The following is a 6,073-nucleotide window of genomic DNA, read 5'->3' on the forward strand; positions in this document are numbered from 1 at the left end:
ATCAAGGGATCACCAATTTAGTATTGGAGGGCAGCGAGGAGGGTAAAAATCGTAGAGGGAGACCAAGAGATGAATACACTAAGCAGATTCAGAAGGATGTAGGTTGCAGTAGCTACTGGGAGATGAAGAAGCTTGCACAAGATAGAGTAGCGTGGAGAGCTGCATCAAACCAGTCTCAGCACTGAAAACCACAACAACAACATCGCAGCTCACGTAACAGGCAACAGAAACAATGAGTTGAAGTAGCAATAATGGATGGCAATAAATTGGCTTAAATATTTCAACTAAAATTTCTACTGATTTTTACTGAATAATCGTCATGGCACTCGGTCGCCATTGTAACGTACTCTCACTGTTATCTTATTTTTGTTTTCTGTTATTGTAGTTGTAGTAATACGAAATTATTGTAGCGGTTTACTTCGTCAGCCGTACTTCGGAATTTTTTGACATTAAATGGAGCATAAGAATTAATTGCGGAGATGCAATCCACTGAATATTAACAGAAAAGCCTTAGAATAATGCGCAAGACTGACTAGACACATTCAGGGGGTCCGTACATTGGCGTACGAGTGGCTGCGATCTGATGAGAAAGATCTGTCTTCAGAATGAGATTTTCACTCTGCAGCGGAGTCTGCGCTGATATGAAACTTCCTGGCAGATTAAAACTGTGTGCCCGACCGAGACTCGAACTCGGGACCTTTGCCTTTCGCGGGCAAGTGCTCTACCAACTGAGCTACCGAAGCACACTTGTAACACATCGGAATTAATCTTAGAGGTCACCAAAGGAAAGTAGTGAGCACAATCACGTACCTCTATTGTTGAGCAGTTGGTAGAGCACTTGCCCGCGAAAGGCAAAGGTCCCGAGTTCGAGTCTCGGTCGGGCACACAGTTTTAATCTGCCAGGAAGTTTCAAGATCTGTCTTAATTTTTATCGTAAAATAATTACGTCGTAACACACTCGGAGATTGCGAATATACAATCAGGGTAGAGGCACGTACGTTCTATCATTCCCCGTGGTCTGGGTAGAAGAATTGCAATTATTTAAATTTAAGAATATTTATTTTTCTATCGGACTCCTATTTTTATACGAAAAGGAAGATTGCAGGTTCTGAATGTCTCGGCAAAAACACATCGGAATTAATCTTAGAGGTCACCAAAGGAAAGTAGTGAGCACAATCACGTACCTCTATTGTTGAGCAGCCCCGTCGTGAAGATCGTCGCCTCCATCCAAAATTCACCTTCTGGAATTAACAGAATAATTTGTACTTCATTGATACGGGACTTATGCTTGATCTTGACAGAAACTATGAAACACATTTTTTATCATTTAACACACACATAGACATGAAATTATACAGTACGTCTTTACGCCAGCACATCAGAACAAAAGTAGTTAATACTAGAAGTAATAAAAGAATCTCGAAATTAGTCCTTTGTCTCTCAAGAATAAAACAGTATTCCTCTGGTATGACAGTCGAACAAATTTTCTTCTTGTATCTACGAGATTAAATTACAACATTTTTTAGTTCCTTTTCAACTTTAATGTACTGGTAGTTTACAATAGAGTAGTGTATTGTTTAATCATCACAACTTAATCTTATGTAAATATCGTAGTTCTTTCTTATTGTAAATAGCAGTAGACAGTGTAATAAATATCATACTTAATTTTAGTACCATCACTATATTCATTTCTCTGTCCGTCTTCGTAGCTTACTCGTTAACATTTCTTTTATTGCCTGAGTGTAATCGTAGCATTTATGTAAATAGTCTTTTCCTAGTGTGCGACCATAGCTCTTTCCGTGTAAATAATTTCTTTTGTATGGACACTGAAGTGCCAACGAAACTGATATAGGCATGAGTATTCAAATACGTGAACAGGCAGAATAGGGCGTTGCAATTGGCAACGCCTATATAAGGAAGTGTCTGGCGCAGTTGTTAGATGGGTTACTGTTTCTACAATAGTATGTTATCGAGATTTAAGTGAGTTTGGAAATAGTGTTACAGTCGACGCACCAGCGATGGGTACACCATCTCAGAGGTAACGATGAAGCGGGGACTTTCCCGTACGACCACTTTACTAGTGTACCGTGAATATCAGGTATCCGGTAAATACCAAATGTCCGACATCGCTGCGGACTGGTAAAGATCATGCAGGAACGGGACCAACGACGACTGAAGAGAATCGTTCAACGTGACAGAAATTGCTGCACTGAGCCATTAACAAGTGTCAGCGTGCGAACAATTACACGAAACATCATCGATATGGCCCTTCGGAGCCTTGATGACTGCACAACACAAAGCCTTACCCCTCGCCTGGGCCCATCAACACTGACACTGGACTGTTGATAACTGGAAACATGTTGCCTGGTCAGACAAGTCTCGTTTCAAATTGCATCGAGTGGATGTACGTGTTCGGGTATGGAGACAACCTCAAGGATCCATGGATCCTGCATGTCAGCAGGAGACGTCAAACTGGCAGAGGCTCTGTAATGGTGTGGGGCGCGTGCAGGTGGAGTGATATGGAACCCCTGACACGTATAGATACGAATGTGACAGGTGTCACGTACGAAAGCATCGTGTCTGATCACCTGCATCCATTCATGCCCATTGTGCATTCCGACAAGCAATTCCAGCCGGACAATGTGACACCCCACACGTCAATATTTGATACAGAGTGGCTCCAAGAACAGTCTTCTGATTTTAAACACTCAAACCCCTCGTATAAAATAGGCCGATTAATATTTAATAGCACTTCTTCAGATTCATAGTGATTATCTGTAACGTGTTGCACGCACCATTAGTCAAGTACACAGCCTTCACAGCACAGTGGCCAGAATCAACTGTGCGAGCGTGAGAACCATCTCCTCTCCTCCCGACTCCATGGCAATCTACGTTTACAACGCATAATTTGCTACGTTACAATTTGTCTCGTCTAACAGAATCTCTGCTGCAGCGCATCGCTTCCGTTCTTATCTTCCGTATATCTCTTTGGAAACATCTAGCAACTACCATTAAAGTCATTGACTCGAAATTGTTATGTTCGTCTATTTGGAGACGATTTACAGATTTTCATTGACGTCATATTCGCAAACAACAATGGAATTTTTATGGATAACAATGCTTCATGTTACCAGGCCACAACTGTTCGCGATCGGAGAACATTCTGGACAGTCCGAATGAATGATATGACCATCCAGAACACTCGACATGAATTCCATCGTACATTTATGGGACATAATGGAGGCGTGAGACTGTGCACCATATCCTTCGCTGACAACACTTTTGCAATTATGGACGGCTATACAAGCAGCGTGGCTCAGTATTTTGGGGTCCACACCAACTACAGCTGCTGCACTAAGCCGGACAAAACGAGGTCCGACACGATATGAGGAGACATTCCATGACATTCGGCACCTCAGTGTAAATTGCGTGCATATGACTATTTAACCCAATGCAGTCTCCGACTACTTGTTTTTCCTACATATAGGACTTCTAAATAAAAAGTGGAGATGGATAATGCTGCCACCCATTGGGTGATGGCGCAAATATCAATACTGGGGTATTTTGCACCTAGTGACATCATACACCGAATTACCTTACTTTTTGTTTTCGTCTCCTTAAGATGTAGAAGTCTATATTAATTAATATCGGTGGTAAACAAAAACATGGTTCAAATGGCTCTGAGCACTATGGGACTTAACATCTGTGGTCATCAGTCCCCTAGAACTTAGAGCTACTTAGACAAAACTAACCTAAGGACATCACACACATCCATGCCCGAGGCAGGATTGGAACCTGCGACCGTAGCGGTCTCGCGGTTCCAAACTGAAGCACCTAGAACCGCACGGCCACACCGGACGGCGGTAGTAAACAGAATCCTTGTGTAACAGCAAGTTCGCAAATGTCAAAGCTTAAATCTTTGTGCCCATTTTTTAAATTTATTTATCTTTTGCCAAACTTTGTGCATTACAGAGGGTGCTTTATGGGTAATTTTGTATATAGTAACATATGTACTAAACGAAATCCTTTCCGCTTGACAAGAACAGGAAATCGCTTTACCTTTCTTAACTCAAGCACTCGCTGATTCATGTGTGGGACTAGTTCAGATTACTAATTTACATATATCTCATTCCTTTGACTTGGACATGTATATCTAGCCTTAGGCGCACTGAGCCACTTAATGTGGAACGGATGCGTGAAAATAATAGGAGGTAAGGTCGATACCCGAATGGGATTCACTGGATAATCCTCAGGACATGTAGTCTATCCTCTGAAGACGAGACTTATTAAAACCCCATTAGACGTATACCGGAATACTGGGATCCGTACTATATAGGACTGAGGTAAGAAACAGAGCAGATCTAAAGAAGAAAAGCGCTTTTCTTTACAGATTCCTCTGGCAGACGCGAAAGTCTCACAGAGATAATCAACACTGATGAGAGACGAGTCAAACAATACGTAGCTTCCTCCTGAATACACCTCGCGAAAAGATCATGACGGCGAAAGTAGAATATTTCGAACTCTCTCGAAGACTTACCAAGAATCGCCCTTCCTGCGAACCCTTCACTACTGGAACAGGAGAGGGGGCAAGTATCAGTGGTACGTGAAGTACCCTGTGTCACACACTGTAAGGTGGAGTGACTACTAAAAACGTACATGTAGATGTAGATGAAAGTACAAGTTGACATGTGCGTATCTTTCAACTACCGAAACTGAAGGTCTGTCATTATATACAAGGTGGTTTCACAAATTCTGTTACACACTTCGATAGGTTGTAGAGGGGGCTTAGAAGGCCATGTTTTACATAGGAACCCGTGTCCAGAAACGTCATCTAACAACGCTACAGAACATCAAAGTTGTAAGTGCCGGTACCTGTAAATGTAGGTATATACAGGATGAGTCCGTGATGATGTTACAGACTTTAAGAGATGATAAAGACTGGTATAAATGTGTCAATTTGAGGGAAGGATTCCGGTTCCGGAAACGAACGAGTCGATAGTTATGAGCAAAAGCCGTTATGGTAACTCTGACAGTGGTATACATGTATGGGTACTGTTCTTACTAAGATCGTAGGGTAGACCAATTTCAGAGGTGGTAGTATGGGCCAAAACAAAGGAAGAAATGTACAGTAAATATGGGCTCTAAAAATATACCAAAGGAATTCTGAGCAACTGTGCAACACATATCTCTGTTAAACAACTGCTCATGGCTCTTAAGGTACGCATTTTAGAGCCCATGATTACCGAACATTTTTTCTTGTTTTCATCAATGCTACCACCTCTCAAGACTGCCTTAGAAGAAACAGTACCGGCATATGTATTCCACTGTCTGAGGTACCGGCCGCGGTAGTCTCGCGGTTCTAGGCGCGCAGTCCGGAACCGTGCGACTGCTACGGTTGCAGGTTCGAATCCTGCCTCGGGCATGGATGTGTGTGATGTCCTTAGGTTAGTTAGGTTTAAGTAGTTCTAAGTTCTAGGGGACTAATGACCACAGCAGTTGAGTCCCATAGTGCTCAGAGCCATTTTGTCTGAGGTATCAGAACAGTTTTCGCTTACAACTTTCGACTCGTTTGCGTCCGGTACAGGGATTTTTACCTCAGATTGGTGCATTATCTTTCACCATCACCCTAGAAAGTTTGTAATATCATCAAAGAATCACCCTATATACTGGGTACTCGGAAATTCCAGTTACAAATTTCTAGGACTTGTAGAGAGGAATGAGTATATAATATTTTGAATACGAACCCATGTCCCAAAACTAACCATTTCAGTTAAGGTGTGTAATGCGTCCACGAGTGCCGAAGAAAAGAGAAAACTCTCATTCTTGTTCTCTATGCAGTAGGGTAGACAGGATAGCGTGTATTCCTATTGACTGCTTCTTGTGGAGTCGTATGTTAAGTTTAATTTACGAGACTCCTGTAGAGACAGGGAAAGATCTGTTGGCACTACTTCTGGCCGATGCGTTATAAACTGAAGAAACACCTTGTGGGATGGAGAGTGTGTACCAGAACATGCTTCATAGGTGGTCGCCACATAGAGCCGCTGTTGTAATGCGTCTGTAGCGTTCTGTATGT

At 42.3% G+C, this 6,073-nt stretch overlaps 1 non-coding gene across 1 annotated transcript; it reads right to left on the reverse strand.

Annotated features, from left to right (window-relative positions):
* Positions 1-669: 669 nt before the first annotated feature.
* On the reverse strand, positions 670-744 carry Trnas-cga (transfer RNA serine (anticodon CGA)). Its single transcript has one exon. It is a non-coding gene; the product is annotated as a tRNA-Ser (tRNA).
* Positions 745-6,073: the final 5,329 nt, after the last annotated feature.

The sequence above is a fragment of the Schistocerca gregaria genome, chromosome 4, assembly GCF_023897955.1.
Source record: "Schistocerca gregaria isolate iqSchGreg1 chromosome 4, iqSchGreg1.2, whole genome shotgun sequence".
In the NCBI taxonomy this organism is placed as follows: Eukaryota; Metazoa; Arthropoda; class Insecta; order Orthoptera; family Acrididae; genus Schistocerca; species Schistocerca gregaria.